General features: G+C 34.0%; 1 long non-coding RNA gene across 1 annotated transcript in view; it reads left to right on the top strand.

The window, feature by feature from the left end:
* LOC128316260 (uncharacterized) overlaps positions 1–18,607 on the top strand; it is a 176,527-nt gene that overhangs the window by 137,936 nt on the left and 19,984 nt on the right. The window contains exon 2 of the long non-coding RNA XR_008299858.1: positions 17,032–17,201. This is a non-coding gene — a long non-coding RNA (uncharacterized LOC128316260). The remainder of the gene's footprint in view (positions 1–17,031; positions 17,202–18,607) is intronic.

Raw genomic sequence — 18,607 nt, 5'->3', positions numbered from 1 at the left:
AAGGAATTCTGTTTTCAAAACATAGTGGAGGTTGAGACGTGGACTCCAGGATGGCATCTAGGAATGATACTAAGCCTATAGCAGAACCTGACCACCACATAGTTACTACTCTGCCACAGCTACCTTCAACATCCTCAAATCCAGAGACTTAATGAAGACATCTCCACATCTTTACTTGCCAACAGGATATAGCTAAAGTAGCTGGAAGATAGTCTCTGCCACATTTATCCTTTTAAATCTCAGAGGAGAGTACTTAATTTATAGTAAGTCATTTTTTTTCATTCAGAATTTTAGCTTCAAGGAAGAAAAATTATTTTTAGGTTTTTAGCTTTTCCTTTATATAGGAAGGAATGATGGTAGGCAGAAAAATATTAATAGCACCACCAAATATATTTATCTCAGACTTTACTCTTATATCCAACTATGAAAATTATAAGTCAAGAAGTTTAAGTAACTTGCTCATGATCCCAGAATTAGCATTCAGTGAAGCAGGAATTAAATTTCACATGTATTAGCATGCACTAGGCTGTAGAAAGTACTACATGAACATTTTACAATTTCAAAGGCATGTATATATATACACAATATATATGATATATATATACACAATATATATGATATATATACACTATATATGATATATATATGATATATATATATATGATATATATATATGATATATATACACAGTGTACATTGTCTTCCTTCTCTGGAATGGCCACAGCTGTAGTGTTTAGGTCATAGTGACAGAAGAAAATAAAATGTGATGGACATAATGTTGTCTCTTAAGCTTCTTCCCAGAAGTGATACACATTATTTTCTCTTATACATTATTGGCCAAAATAAATCCCAAAGCCACACCTCAGTTCACTAGCATAGGGTTGGAGGTATATAACTCTGTCAGCAAGGGGAACCAAATATTTGTGAACAAAATGGTCCATAATTGCGGATCTGTCTGACTGTAAACTCTATGCTCTTATCTACTGCAATTCTTTTCTTATCCCCTAAGACTTTGTGAAAAAGACCCAGGTAAGTGGAAGTCCTGGCTTCCTAGAAAGAGGCTCTGGTTGCTATTGACTACTCCATTCTGGGCTCAAAGTCTACAGTGAGGTGCTGTGAGCAGCTAAATTCCTTCCTTCCGGGACCAGCTCTTTTTTCACAAGACTCTCTTGGGGCAATCTGGGCAAGTGATGGTTTTAGATAAGACTGTTTGGATTCAGAAAGATGAAGGTTCTCATCTTCTGAGGACTTACATTTCTAATCCATTTGGATCATTACCTTTGATGAACTGAGGAGTGACTAGTACAGCCATTCTAAAGCTCTATCGTATACTTAATTGTTATAACTTACAAGGTAGGTGCTACTATCGATCTCCAGTTCAGAGATAAGAGAACTGAGGCACAGAGAAATTAAGCAACTTGCCTAAAGTCACCCAAGGAGGAGTCAGCACCTATATTTGAACTCCATAGATCTTGCTCCTAAATTCACAATCTTAGCAGCTATGTTTTATTGCTTTTTCTTTTGCCAAGCATTGTCTTCGGTCTAGGTTCTGGGGTACAAGGATGGTCAAGTAAACATGATCTATGCTCTCTTAGGACTAATCTAGAAAGGTAGGTGTGTGTGTGTGTGTGTGTGTGTGTGTGTGTGTGTGTGTGTGTTTGCATATGTGTGTATGTTACAGAATCACAAAATCATGTAACTACCAACTTCTGCTTTGAAAAATGTAGAGTATATGAGAATATAAAACATAATAGATAGAACAAACTTTGTGTTATTGAAGTCTTCTCTGTGTAAGTAAAGTTTGAGCTGAGAATTAAATAAGTTTACTAAGTAAAGAGTGCTGGAGAAGAATATTTTCACCAGTGGAAACAGCAGATGTGAAGGCCCAGAAACTGGGGAAAATGATAGATTTTAGATAGGGCTAACATGAATAGGATGGTCAGGAGATGAAGCTAGAAACAGGTCATGGTCCATATGTAGGGGAAATCAATGATTTTGGTCTCTATTTTAGGAATAACAGAAAATCCACTGAAGGGCAAGATGGGACTATCATTTTAGATTTGCATTTCATGTTCATGATGATTTTTTTTTTTGAAACAGTGATTTATTTACCTGCCTAGTTTTTATGTGTCTCAGTACTTATGTAAGCGTCTTTACCCGGAATTTTGAGCTATTATCAAGAGAAATCACTGTGTGGGTGTGAGTGGTGGTGAAGAGTGTGGCATATTGAAAGTATAATATCACCTCCTGAAAGACTGACGAAAAATTATGCAGACACTTTCAGATCAAGAACCAGTGAATATGTGAGAGGTCCACTGTGTCACAGAAACAATTACCAGAAAGGATTTCACATTAAACCTGGTGTAGCTATCCTGGAATTGTAAATAGGGAAATGAGGTAAATAGAGGACTGGAATTGTGATTAGACTTAACTAATAGGAACTTGACCAAAGCAGGAATGAATTTTCCTAGAGCATCTTCCCAGAAAGAAGTATTAGGTGATTATTAGAATCAGACCTCAAATGTTAAATTAGGATTAGGGACTACCCTACTTTGACATTTGTGAACCTGCAAAGCACATCTTTGCCTATAGTTCTTGGCAGAAACTCTGAATTTTGGTTGCCAATAAAATAAAACAACTTGTTTTATTATTTTTTTTTAGTTGAGGGAAAAGGGGGAAGTTATTAGAAAAGAGAAATTAAGGAATAATAATGAAGCTTAGACATGAAGAAGGCATGAAAACACTTAGGTCTTAGGAAACACATGGAAGCTAGGAATCAAACATCACCAAGAAGCTAGGAATCAAACATCACCATTACCTTCATTTTTTTTTTTTTCACCACCATTGTCTCTGCTCTGCAGACTAGCTTTCTTAACTAGGCAGGAAATATGGAAAAAGAAAAAAGAAAAACTTGGCAGGAAATATGGTCAACGGCTATAAATATATTATATTATATTATATTATATTATATTATATTATATTATGAATTGTATTATATTATAATATCATATTAATTATAGTATATTGTAATTTCCATACAATGCCGACCACTAGAAGGATAATTTCTTAAACTGTTTTTGATGGTAAATCACAAAATTTGGGGGCAGAAATTCATAGCAGGTTAGGTCAGGTGCTACCAACTGTGACCACAGGATCAGAGTCATAGATATCATGATTTAGGTCATAAATTCCAATGTAAATGGTACTTTTGGTGACAGATACTTCACCAAAGGAAAAGGAGGTGCTCCTGGGCAGAAAAATACATGATTTTCCATTCTTCATATATTTGCCAAGACATATTATTTCTTGACCACCAAGACTACAATACATATCTCTTCTGTTGTTCCTGTAGTTATCCCCATCATGGTACACATAAAGGTATATTTTTCTTGCTTGTGTCTTCAGCTGTATCCCTTATAAATGATAAGTTCCTTGAGGACAGAGACTTTACTTTGATAATATAATGGCAAAAAGACTGGCACATAATGTAATGAAATAGAAATTGATCTTTATTCTAATTGGATACATTTTTGCAGGAACTTTCCTGATAAATTTTATGTGGATTATCACATTTATTCCTGACAATAACCCTATAAATCAGTTAGTGTTATTATCTCCATTTTACATAGAGGGAAATTTAGACTTAGAGACGGCTTGAAGCTCAAGGTCACAACTAAAGTGTTAGAGCTGGCATTTAAATCCAAGTAGTCTGACATTAGAATGCTTACTTTTATCATTTTGCTAAACCTGCATTCTTTTAGCTTTAAGAAACATAAAAATTATATGACATAAACCTGAAACATTTCATTTTGTTTTATGAAGCTTTAATCATGAAAATTTATTATTTATTTAAAGAGAGACTTGATTAGCTCTAAAAACTGGTGGGTAATAGCATCTGTGTAGACAAAGTAAAGAAAGAAAACTATTATTTGCATAATATGGGAAAAGAAAACAAAATGACATTGAAGGCAGAGTTTTTCTTAAGTTTAACAATGTCAGTCACTGTGCTAGAAATTTAAACATATTATTTCCCCAATCTTTCCAATAAAACTATTGACCACATGATTGTTAAATTGATGCTAAGATAGACATTATAATGAGTCTGAAAAAACAGAGCTTTTGAAAGATGGCATTGGTATTACATCCATATTTTGCCATATGATGATGATAATTCATAATTAGTTCAGAATACTATACTAGCTATGGAGGTATATGATACATTTACATGAAGAGCTCAAATGGACTGGATAATTTCACTTTGTAACCAAAATGTTATATAAAAAATGCATATAGTAATGTCTTACTGTGTTTTGGCCAAAAGGTTTTATAGATAATATGTATAACTCCATAATCATATATTTACTTATTTATTATATTAATTACAGATTTAAAATAGATTTGCAGCACCAATGATCATTCATCTTAAGGAACAAGCATAGCAAAAATCGTAAGATTTTTAGCTCACTTAAATTGTAAATTTATAAGATAGTTATCTTAGATATACAGTATTGATGCAAGCAACTCTTAGGTTATAATAATGCACCCTAAAAGTTGTATATATTTTGAAGCATAAAGGTAGTAAATTATCCAAATGATAATAATCTGTGTGGCTACGGGACAAAATAATTTGTATTAATAACCTGCACATCATGAAATATATCAACACTCAGTTTGATTCATAAATAAATTTCTGTCTTGAATGTTCCAAAGAATTGCTGTAAATTTATAGCTCCTTCTGAATTCACAGTTATCAGATAATGAAATCAAATAACTGGATCTTTGGATTATTCTGGTGGCATTTTACCACAATAATGTCAAACATTTGTAGGAGCTTTTTAAATTGATTTAATTGGAGATATTAAAATTAGAATTCTGGTTTTGATAAGATATATAGAAATAGAAATACAGAAAGATTTATGTTGTTTTTAAAAAATATATCTAGCACACAAGTTTAAAATTAAAAAAGGAGATGAATCATATATATATACTAAAAATTTGAAAAAAATATGCTAATCATATTTAGATCCAGAGACATACATTGATCATTCACATACAATATGTCTATTTAGGTGTCCTGTGGCTCATTTGAAAATTCTGTAAGTATTCATTTCCTTAATCTTTAAACAAATTCAGAATGTTGTAAACTATCTGTGGTAGAATTGTCAAAAGATTTCTATAGCTTTTGATGTTAAAATGTCCTTCATTTTATACTTTAAAACATGTTCTATTTACATTTACCTTTACAATACAAAATATAATACTCGCCACTTCTTGGCAAATGCTAAGCCTGAGAAATATTTTTCTACCCATTATTGATTTCACAAGGCAATATACATTTAAATTTCCCCTAAGACTAAATATTGTCACTGTTCTATTTTATAAAAATAAAACGTAGTGCCAAGTACTAACAACTATTTTTAGGGTTAAGCCCTTCTCATAATAGTATAATACTACAATCTTTATTCTTCAAAATGGCTGTCATGGATATAGAAAACTCTGTGCCTTCCTTTCTAAATAGACTCTCGGTGACCAATGGGCTAACCTGGTTATATAAAGACTTTCACTTTCAAATGCTCCCATAATATTGGCAAGTAATGGTAATGCAAGTGAAATGGCCAGGTGTTAGAGAACTTGGGGAAAGAGGAGTGCATGTGGGTGACCATAGCAATTTAAAGAGTTAATTATTTATTTAAAGGAGGGTGCCAACTTCTGCTCCAGTTGATTTTGATTACTGAAAGAATTTGAAATCCACATTATCTGTGAACTTTCTCGATTTTTCTAATACTGAGTAGAACTCATAAGGCTACTTATGGGCCATTAGTTTGCAAACCTGGTCTGATGTCCCATGTGTTATAAAAAGAATAAAAAAAACTAACATACTCATAGTTATTCTCAAGTTGAATTCACAGTTTGGAAATAAGGGACAAGGGGGAAGGGAGAAAGGGATAGGAGACACAATCACTTTCTTATTTTACCATATTAGCACTTGTTAATATTTTATTGAACTCTCTGCAATAAATTAAAATCTCAAAGAATACACTTTTTTAAAAAACATATTATATGGGCATCTTCCAACAACTAGTCATTTTAACTCTTTGAAAGGGATTTTTGTTCATGTTGTTGAATTCCACTGTCTGTTTCCTCCTGCAGGAAATCATTGTTTTACAATTAAGAAAATAGCCGCTGAGAGGACTCCTAACATAGAGTTGGGCTTAGAATGGCACTTTTAGGAACAGAACCCACACAGCATATAACCTCCCTTCAGACTTTTGTCTAATTGGAATACAACTTCATTTTACCATTTTCTGTCTTAGTGAAATACAGAGCCATCCTGCTATAGGGTGAGTATGTTCATTTATCCAATGTGTGATAAAGAGAGGTAACTACCAGGCTATATGGTTTCTCTGCCCATCACTTCTAATCCATCACATCATTTTATTGAGCTAATATTTAATGAGTACCTCTTATCTCTCTCTTTTTTATTTATTTTAAGACAGACACACACAGAGAAAGAGCATGTGAGCAGGGGAGGGTCAGAGAGAGGGGAAGAGAGAATGCTAAGCAGGTTCTGTGCTGTCAGCATAGAGCCGGACCTGGGGCTTGATCTCATGAAATGTGAGATCATGAACAGAGTCAAAATCAAGAGTTGGATGCTTAAGTGACTGAGCCATCTAGGAGCCCCAAGAACATATTCTTTATAAAGAAATTTGTTAGGCATAATTAAATATTATCCTGTAGGATTCCTTGTTATGTAATGACTAAAGCCTATGTTACAGAATAAACTTTTAAGCAATAATAAATACGTGGTTCAAGCTCTTAGATTATTTGGGGAATATTCTTCTCTTTTCTTAAACATTTATTTTTATTTTTAAAAATTTTTATTTATTTATTTTGAGAGATAGAGAGAGCAAGCAGGAGAGGGGAAGAGAGAAAAAGAGAGAATCCTTAGCAGGCTCCGCAATGCCAGCACAGAGACAGATGGGAGGCTAGATCTTGCAAACCGTGAGATCATGACCTCAGCTGAAACCAAGAGTCTGACACTTAACAGACTGAGCCACCCAGGAGCCCCTGGGGAATACTCTTGTAAAAGTAATGTATATATGTAGCACTTGTCACAGCTATGTGTGACGGTAAATAAATAAAATTTATTATACTGCCACAAAGAAAAACTTACAAGTAGTGGAGACTACTAAATAAAATTATTAGCCATATTCCATGGCCCCATAATGTTCTTTCCATAAATGCCTTATCGTGGAAGTTGATTCTATACTCATTTTTTCCAGACCTATAAAAAGAGCGCAAAAATCTCTAACATATATACACTTAATTTTTTCTTCGTGCATTGTGATAACTATGCATGGTGCCAAAAATAATGCACAATATCAATGTTTAATACTAGAATCTCCTTTCCTGATAATACATTGAAGATATGTGAGCAGTGTATATCTTCTGATGACTATGACGTAATCTGGTTTTGGCCTAATATTTAGCTGCCATGGTGATGTGTTAAAAACAGTTTGCGGTGATAGCAACAAACAAATTTGAGATTTAAATGTTTTATTTATTTTTGAGAGAGAGAGAGAGAGAGAGACGGAGTATGAGTGGGGGAGGGGCAGAGAGAGAGAGAGGGAGAGAGAGAGAGAGACAGAATCCTAAGCAGGCTCCAGGCTCTGAGCTGTCAGCACAGAGCCCAACGTGGGGCTCAAACTCGTGAATTACGAGATCACGACCTGAGCCGAAGTCGGATGCCACCCAGGAACCCCAAACAGATTTGAGATTTAAAAAACATAAGTTTAACAGTATTTGGATATTGTTCAGACTAGAATGTTAACATAGCATTTATTAGAATTAGATTTGAGTGCATTATCCTTTCATGTTATTAAAAGATGAAACATAATTCAGAAATTGGTCAAATAATAAAATTCCTTTTTTTTCCTTTAGTTTCTTTCCAAGTCTTGACACACTATCAAATGCTTTATGTGGGTATTTGAAAAATGATACAGCATTATAAACTTCTAAACACATCTTACCTCTGGGATTATAAAGCAAACACACATACATATTTCAAGGTGCGTTGGCTATTAAGTTGAGTATATATATATTTTTTTACTAGCCAGATATAAACTGATACCAAGCATCCCTGCTAGGGCATATATGTTTATCATACTGTTTCAGTACACGAGCTGTGGCACTTGGGACAACAGTCAGCAATTGTGTAATCTACAACAGAGTGATCTCCAAAATTTTTACTCATGTATTACTATCATTAAATTCAGCATATACACACACATATACATAAACACACATATCAATTACTTATATCCAACACCATATCACTATATAAATTATATGTATCTATCACTATATAAAATGGACATTGTAAATCATATATAAAATTAGGAATTAAAATTATTAAGCCATAAATTAAAGAAAATTTTCATGAATTTATTTAGTTTAATTATGGCAAAAAAATTTATAATCTGATTTTAATGGCTGTCAAAACTAAAAAAAATACTTTACAAAAATTAAAAATCGAAATGAAAGAAATGTACCCTAGGTTGTGCATACTTAATCACAGTCCTCATTTTTTAATTTCATACTTCAGTTTTGCAAACTTTTTTTGTCAAAATCCAGTTAGTGCTTTTTCTTGAAACTAAATTACAGGCCTTATAATCTAATTTGAAGGAAATTAATTTAACATTTAACAACGAGTTAAAAAGCTACTGACCTTCATCCTTTGGAAATTTTTATACAAGTTGACATATTTTGTCTCAGTTTTTCTGTTTGAAGGTTGTAGAGATTTGCAATTATTACAAAGTATTTTCAAGAATAAAATTGTTCAATAATCAAAATACATCCAAATAATTTTTTCCCCAAATCTCCCCTATATGTCTTGCTAAGTACAAGTAAACTCCCTGGGTATTACATGTAAAATAAACCTAAAACTTGTTAGGTCTGGCTGGGGGCCTCATAAATGAGAAACAACACAATAGAGCAGAAGTGGCTATATAATTATCAAAGTAGACTTCAGAGCAAAGAAAATAACCAGAGCCAGAGTGGGACATGATAATGCACCAAGAAGACATAGCAATCTAACTGTATGAGCTTTGAACAACAGAGATGCAAACTGTGTAAAGGAGAAATGATAAAATTGAAAAAAAAAATAGACAAATCCACAAGTACAGTTGGAGGCTTAACCACCCTTTTCACAGTAAGTCATAGGATAATTAGATACAAAATCAACCAGGAGGGGCACCTGGCTCAGTTGGTTAAGCATTCGACTCTCGATTTTGGCTCAGGTCATGATCTCGCAGTTTGTGAATTTGAGCACCATGTCAGGCCATGTGCTGACAGTTGGAGCCTGCTTGGAATTCTCTCTCTCTCCCTCTGTCTCTTCCCCCTCCCTCAAAATAAATAAACTTTAAAAAAAAGGAAAAGAAAAGAAAACCAACTAGGTATATGACTCATTAACACCATCAAACCAACAAGATCTAATGGATGTTTAGGTGTTATATTCAACTGATAAATCACTAAATTCTACTCCCGAAACCAATATTATACTATATGTTAACTAACTAGAATTTAAATAAAAAATTGAAAAAGAATAAAAGAAACTAATGGATGTTTGTAGAACATTCCAACCAACAAAAAAGAGTAAATTCTATTCAACTGCTTGTAGAACACATAACAAGATATATTCTGGACCATAGACCAAATGTCACTAAACTTTAAAGAACTGAAATCAAACATTATGTATTCTGCAAATACAGTGGAAAAATACTAGAAATCAGTATGAAAGATAAAAATTTCCAAACACTTAGAATCTGAACAACACACTTCTAAATAATCAAAGGTCAAAAAGGAAGTGTCAAGGGGAATCAGAAAATACATGGAATGGAATGAAAATGAAAATTCAACATACCAAAACTTATGGGACACAGCTAAAACAATGCTGACAGGAAAAGTTACAACAGTCTATGCCTATAATAGAAAAGAGTAAAATTATCAAACCAATACCCTTAGATTCCACCTTCAAAAAAGGAAGAGCAAAATAAATACAAGGCAAGCAGAAAGAATGAAATAAAGGGCAGAAATAAGTGAAATTGAAAACTAGAAAAAAAAAAAAGAAAACTGGAGAAAAATAGAGAAAATCTTTGAAACAAAAGTACTGGTTCTTTGAGAAGATCAATGAAATTGATCCAGCTCTCACAGCAGAACTGATGAGAGAAAAGGGGGCAGTGAGAGAATGAAGATGGGGGCAAATTTCCATTACCAAGAATGAAACAAGGATATTGCTGTAGACCCTGTGGAAATCAAAAGGCTATGAAGAATACTATTGTCTTAGTCAGATCAAGCAGCCCTGACAAAATAGCACAGAGTGGGTGGCTTATAAACAACAAATTATTTCTCACAGTTCTGAAATCTAGAAAGAGCCAGATCAAGTCACCGGAAGATTGTGGGAGTCAATTTCTGATTCGTAGACAGCCGTCTTTTCACTCTGGTCTCACGTTGTGACAAGGGTATGGATCTCTCTGGTATCTCATTTATAAGGTCACTAATCAGGCACTGCCCTCATGGCCTAATCACCTCCCAAAGGCCCCATTTCCTAACACCATCATCTTGCAGGTTAGGACTTCCAATATATGAATTTTGAGGAGATATGAACATTTAGGCCATAGCAACTGTAAACACATAAATTTGACAACTTGGATGAAATGAACCAAGTGATTCAAAATGATGAACTACTGAAGTCCTATGCCAATACGAAATAGATATTTTGAATAGGCCTATAACTATTAAGGCCAAGTAGAGCAAGTGGTTGCTGAAAACTGAAATGTGAAATTCATATAAAGAGGCCACCTAGAGGGATTATTCAAACTTTAGCTGAGGAATACAGCCAACCGAAGACAATATCAGAGGGAAGGACCAAGGAAATATGTATCATGATGGTGCTCAGTTTTGCCTTCCAGCTCCTGATGTTCCCCATTAGTCAAATCCAACAGAAAATCAGAGAACAAGGGAAATCACTGATGAATATATGCATGTCTACCTTCCTGTGGCAGAAAACAATGAGATATTTAGTATACTCATTGGGAAATAGACAATAGGTGCTAGGAAGGGATAGTCCAACATATACTTCATTTTTGTGTCCTACTTTTTTTAGACTAGAGATACCACATTTATCTAGTTCACAAATGAATTTTACGTCAAGAGAAAATATTGTTAGTCACCCCTTAGTGAATACTAATGTTTAAATATGAGGATAAAGTTAAGTGCAACAATTAGATTGATTAGTTGTTTTGTCACACCATGTGATTGGATTTACCCCTCTATTGATGTTAGGTGTTGAGCTAAGTGAGAGATGGCAGGCCGAATATAAGCTAGGCAAGTACATAACTTGAAAAAGTATTTAATGCAAAGTGTAAATACTTGTACCTGAGCTCTGAGAAAACCAGGAGCATATTGATTCACAGGAGAATGGCCTGGCCCGTAATACTGCAGAAAGATCTTTTAAGCGGTGAGAATTGCATATTGTAATTAAGGATCCTGATTGAACCTGTTAATTCTTATTTTACAGCAACCAATCTGTAAAGTAGGTACAGACATCTACTTTATATATGAAGAAACTGAGTCAACAGAAAGTCAGCCTTGTCCAAGGTCAAACATTGATTTACTTCTGGAGTCATGATTGAAAAGAACTGTCTGGACTTTCGAACCACCATTACCTCTTTCATATTATGTTAAATATCAGTAGATATGATGAGAATTATATGATTAACCTATGGCCTTGCTCAAATGATTATATTAATATACAGTTTATGTTCAGTATAAATATTTTTTTGGCTCAAATGAAAGATACTGGCCTAAATGATGACTCTAATTTTTGTAATAATTATCCCTTTATACTGGACATAATTTAGCTTATCGCTCAGCATAATAAACAGACCATTGAATACTATATATAACTGAGTTAAAATAGATTGCTCTTTATCTGAATTTCATTGGCTAGCTTAATGGGCTTTATTAAAAATGACAATTTGTAATAATAGTAAGGATAATGTTGTGTAACCTAATTCTTCACCATGAATATTTAACTGATACTTTAATTGGATATTTTTATTTAATGATAAAAATAAATGATTCAGGGTAAACATATAATTATCTTATAAATATGCAAATAATAAAAATTAAAAAACAGATGGTTTTAAGTGCTTTCTTATAAAAAATATGTAAATGACTGGCCCTCTGAGGAAGTTTTACTTTAAAAAATATGCTTAAATATAGATACAGAAAAATAACAGAAAACATACATTGAAAGTGATAAGAGAATAATCTTCAGATACATGAAAATTTATGGAAAGAATGGGATAGGATGGGTAGTAGGAGGAAAAATCAATAGTTTCTCATTACTGATTCTGCCCAAGTTTGGGTGGGTGAAAAGGGGATAGAAGGTGAAAGATATTTCAATTAACAGTGAAAAAATTTTAAGGAACTTCATCTTTTTGCATGGTGGGTTATAAATAGTATAATTCAATCAATAAACTTATTAATTCTCTTAGCATGAAACATTTTAATAAAATAAAATAAAAATTAATAATATAAATAGTGTAAATTTCTTTTTTTTAAAGATTATTTATTTATTTTAAAAGACAGTGAGAGTGGGGGAAAGGCAGAGAGAGATGGAGAGAGAGAGAATCCCAAGCAGGCTCTGCACTGTCAGCGCAGAGCTCCACACGGGGCTCAAACTCATGAACCGTGAGATTATGACCTGAGCCGAAATCACGAGTAAGAGGCTTAACTGACAGTCGCTCTGGCGCCCCAATAATGTAAATTTCTAAGGAAAGAATATCAAATTGAACAGAAACATCTCTTTTAATGATAGTAAAAAAATTTTTTTCTCTTAAAGAAGTAGGGGAAAATTATTGTAGGATCTAGAATACCTTTTCCCACAGGCTCCAGATTAGATACTAAGAACACCTCTAAAAATTTAAAATGTAATGGAATAAGTTATAAAAGCTTAGTTTTATTTTAAAGTTATGATAAGGGCATTGAAAAAATGTTATGGTTAAGCAGAATAATTAGTATATAAAAAGTATTTATTGAATTTATCACATCCCTTTGTATTTCTTTTAAATGTATCTTGATATACTGTTTGTGTATGTTTGGTTATTCTTTTTTGATATTTTAATTACTTGCTAGCATTCCCATTTCAATGTAATTTATAATATTTGAAATTTATTCTGACAAATTATTTTTTATATGATGAGACATAACAGAATATATTAAAAAGGCTTGAATATTAATTTAAGGGAAGCTTTTTGGTGATCCTCTTTATACTTTTTCATTTAAACTACCCAATATACATGGAAATGTATCTACCAAAGAAAGTCTCTTCTCAATTATCTATTCTCAACTATTATGAGAAAGCATTAAAATGTATATTATTTTATAGTTCAGTATGTCATCATTTTTTAGCTATTTATTGACGCTGAATTTTGTTGGCAGAATTGTTTTTTTATCCATTTTAAGTTCATTTTGTATCAGTAATTTGTAAGTAAAGAGAAACTAGAAAAATCACAGTTTTTATTATGCTTTTTCTTCTTAAGTTATATTATACATATGAGCAGAATATTTCAGATACTTTGTGAGAAACCACCAGGTTTTAAGCTGGGTTTTATGGATAGATTTAACATATTACTACACTTAGATGAGAAAAATACTACATCTTTATTTTCACCCACCTCTAACTGAAATTTAGCATTTCATTTCATTATAAACATAGACAGAAAACTTGATGGTGTTAGTATATCTGTGTCTTTCATGATTGTGACAGATACCTTGAAGTATTATTTATGACTATCATATATTCACAATTGTTCACCTAATTGGAGTCTTTCACTCTTCAGACTCAGGTAAGGTCCAATACAGCTGTGAAGCTATCAGATAATTCTGTATCTAGATTATCTTCTTGTATTTCACATTCTTACATTTAAGATCCAGACATCTTTCCTTTATTCTATATCTTCCTTTACTGATAGGTAGAAAGAGGTGGGTAATTGTTTCTGCATATCATTTTTTTCAAGCCTGGATAATGAGAATTACTCCTATTTGTAAGAAATTTTATAACATGTATTGCTGCTATTAATATAACTTATAGACTGGAAAAATTTGAATATGTCTAACTGTCTAATTCTTTTTTTAGTCAATACTCAATTAATTTGAGTTAATTTTTTGGCTTTATTGACATATGATTGGCAAATAATCATTATATATATTTAAGGTGTACAACATGATGTTTTGATATACATATCCATTGTGAAATGGTGCCCCCAGTCAAACTCATTTACCTATCCATCACCATCCAGATTTACCTTCTGTTTGTGTGTGTTGGGAGGGAGGGTTTAGGAACTATAGTTAATAATGATGTATTCCAACTTGAAATTTTCTGGAAGAGAATATCTTGAGAAAATGCTTTGTGAATTTTATTTAAAGTAACTTAAAAAATTGCTAATACATTGTACCATCATATGAATTATTTGCCCTGCTGGAAGTTCTAATGGTTCCTTTTATTTTTTTAGCTCTTGGCTCCCCATTTTGTTCACCATCTGTTATGAAGTAAAGGATTTCCTACTCAACATAATATTCTAATAGTTGCCTTGTATTATAGTTTTGTGGAAATATTGTACATTTAAAAATAAATTGGCAAAATAATCTGTAAAGGATATCAGATATTAAAATTATTGCTTATAGAAAAGCCTAGACACATGTTTCTCTGTCCAGTCCTACCATCCTAACACTATAATTTCATCTATACTGAGCCACATGTATCTTTTGTTAGTGTTACATAGTTTTAGAAAGAATAATGTAACTGAATGGTGATCATCTGATCTAAATATCACCTAGCTGTATGCTTAACAACCTCAATTTTAAGAAAGCAAAAAGAATAAGAATTGCATTAGCATGATAAAAACTATTTTGGAATATATTAAAAGATGGATTGATGTTTTGAATGAATTAATAATTTTGACGTCTTGATGTGATGTGGCTGATAGAATAAATAACAAAACATGAATGAAGATGATGCAGGGATAAATGATGATATGTTGGGAATTTTAAAAGACACAAGGAAGTAACAAGATTTCTCCAAAGTCTGAGCTTTAGCAAACCTATAGCTTTGAGCTATAGGTTTTATTTGGTATGTTTAAAATATATTGAACTATATTTCTGATATAAAGGCCTGATATTTACTTAAGACAGCTCTTTTAAGAGTAAGAACCATAGGGTGACATCTAATAATCATCCATCAAATTCTAATGTGACTATCATTAAAACAGACTTACTTTTTGGTATATGTACGTTAATGATTCAATTAGTTTCAATTACCAAAGCCTGTCAGGCAACTAATCAAATATGTGGAAAGGACATTTTTATTTTACCCCTAACAATTTTGCATAGGAATCAGAGCTGAAAGGAAGAAATATAGTTTTTTCAGATCTTATGTAAGCAAAGTGATATAATGCATATATAAATACTAAAGGGAGTATAACTTCCTATCACTGTTTGGTATACTTGATTATGCACTAATAGATTACTTACCATAATGCAAGACTAATGCTTTCAAAATATCGGCCAGAAATAAAAGACTATTGGTATAACGAAATAAGAGTTGGACCAGGAAGGAGAAGAATGCAGTTTCAGAATGCAGTTTGTTTAGCTGTGTAACAAAGACAAATCCATTTAGAACAAGTCCACTTATGTCTCTGGACTTTGGTTTAACTCAGAGAGAGAGAGAAAACAGAGACACAGAGACAGGGATGGGAAAGATAATGTGTGGATGTGATATAATAAATGTGTTTTTTTGTTTGTTTGTTTCGTTGGTTGGTTGGTTCAATGTCTTCTTAAAGAATCTGATGAAAATCTATAGGCTCTCTACCTAGACAAATATACCTATGTTGACACACATCTTTGCCTAAAATTTTAGAAGTTCAAGGATACCCAGAATATAATTTTCATGGTTTCCAAATTGAAAAGAAAAAAAAAATCTCTGAACCAATCATTTCCAATTGGAAACTCATAGTTCTTCTTTGTCAAGTTCTAATGTAAATTTATTAATGACAATTACAGACAGCTTAAGTCAGATATGTCAGATCTAGGAAGGACCTGAGTCTATTCCATATACAGCAGATTTTAATTACTGACTTTATCTATAATTATAATTCCATCACAGAGCTAATAATACTGGAATTCTTCTCTCATAACCTAAAAATGGCATTTGAAGAAGTAAATTATAAAAAGTATGTAGATACTTTGGCTTCCATTAAAAAAAAGTCAACATTAAAAGTACTTGGTAGAATCTCTGTTGAAAGCTCAATGTATTTCTTCAAGTGTTAGGTTTTTTAAGGAGATAAATTTATAATAATACTCAGTTTATACAAGGTCAGCATTTAGAATCCAATACCATAACCTTTAATCACTGTGATATATCAGCTGTTTTGAACATGATAATGATTAAAATGATGTAGACTCGGTGTTATATGTGAGTGATGAATCACCAAGTACTACTGAAACCAATATTATACTATACGTTAACTAACTGGAATTTAAATAAAAACTTAAAAAATAAAAATGAAATGATATAGAATGTTTCTTGCATTACAATAGCCAAAAATTGTATTCCTTTTATGTGTCCCCACTTATGTACGAGTAAATTACTTTCATTTCACCCTAATCATATCTCATAATTTATATTAAGATTGAGTATTGCTGTACAAAGTTGAATAATAAATTACAAAGGAAGGTATTTTCTTCTTAAGAAAAAGAGAGTATGCATGCAAACAATCAAAACCTAACAACATTAGTGATGAATTATCTTTCCACATTGTCTCATCTCTTGCTTGTGTTCTAGATCAGCTGACACTTTTCGTACTCATTTGTTTGATAGAGAATACGAATTTTCTCAATATAACCTAAAGAGTTATAAAACACTTTAAAATCTTCCCTTTAAAATTGACTTGTTGTCCTCCTTTATAGAATTTCTGGTGACTTGGGAAGATGACGGTGTAGGAGGATGCTGGGCTCACCACGTCCTGCGGATCACTTATTTTCCACCTACACCTGCCTAAATAACCCAGAAAACCGCCAGAAGACTAGCAGAAAGGATTCTCTGGAGCCAAGTGTAGACGAGAGGCCCACGGAAGAGGGTAGGAAGGGCGGAGAGGCAGTGCACACTCCACGGACTGGCGGGAGGGAGCCAAGGCGGAGGGGCAGCCCGCTGGCCAAGCAGAGTCCCCGAGTCTGGCTTGCAAAAGCGGAGGGGCCGGATAGAGTGTGTTCTGACAACAAGTGGGACTTAACATCTGGAAGGTTATAAGTTAACAGCTCTGCTGGGAGGGTGGGAGGGCTGGAGGACAACAGGAGGGAGAGTTGTTGAGCCCCGGATGACAGAGCTCAGCTTGGCGGGGAACAAAGGCGCTGGCCAGCGCCATCTCCCTCTCCCCTCCCCCAGCCAAAATCCCAAAGGGAATCAGTTCCTGCCAGGGAACTTGCTTGCACCCCGCAAACACCCAACGGTGTGCTTCTGCGGATCCATCCCTCCGGCGGGTCTGACTCCCTCCTGGTACCACAGGGTCCCTCCCGAAGCGGATCTCTGAAGGAAAAGCGAGCTGAGCCTGCCCCTCCCACCCCTGTGCACCCTGCCGATCTACCCCAGCTAATACGCCAGATCCCCAGCACATTAAGCCTGGCAGTGTGCAAGTAGCCCAGACAGGCCACGCCACCCCAGAGTGAATCCCGCCCCTAGGAGAGGGGAAGAGAAGGTACACACGAGTCTGACTGTGGCCCCAGCGGTGGGCTGGGGGCAGACATCAGGTCTGATTGCGGCCCTTCCCACCAACGCAAGTTATTCAAGACAGCACAGGGGAAGTGCCCTGCAGGTCCGCACCACTCCAGGGACTATCCAAAATGACCAAACGGAAAAATTCCCCTCAGAAAAACGTCCAGAAAATAACAACACCTAATGAACTGATCAAAAATGATTTAAACAATATAACAAAAAGTGAACTTAGAATAATTGTCATAAAATTAATCGCTGGGCTTGAAAACAGTATAAAGGACAGCAGAGAATCTCTTGCTACAGAGATCAAGGGACTAAGGAATAGTCACGAGGAGCTGAAAAACGCTATAAACGATATGCAAAATAAAATGGAAATGACCACGGCTCGGAATGAAGAGGCAGAGGAGAGAATAGGTGAACTAGAAGATAAAATTATGGAAAAAGAGGGGCACCTGGGTGGCTCAGTTGGTTAAGCAGCCAACTTCAGCTCAGGTCATGATCTCACGGTCTGTGAGTTCCAGACCTGCGTCAGGCTCTGTGCTGACAGCTCAGAGCCTGGAGCCCATTTCAGATTCTGTGTCTCCCTTTCTGTCTGCTCCTCCCCTGTTCATGCTCTGTCTCTCTCCGTCTCAAAAATAAATAAACATTAAAAAAAATTGAAAAAAAATTATGGAAAAAGAGGAAGCTGGATAAAAAAAGATAAAAAAATCCAGGAGTATGAAGGGAAAATTAGACAACTAAGTGATGCACTAAAAAGAAATAATATACTCATAA

The sequence above is a fragment of the Acinonyx jubatus genome, chromosome A1, assembly GCF_027475565.1.
Source record: "Acinonyx jubatus isolate Ajub_Pintada_27869175 chromosome A1, VMU_Ajub_asm_v1.0, whole genome shotgun sequence".
Taxonomy (NCBI): Eukaryota; Metazoa; Chordata; class Mammalia; order Carnivora; family Felidae; genus Acinonyx; species Acinonyx jubatus.
This window is presented reverse-complemented; position numbering and strand designations above follow the sequence as displayed.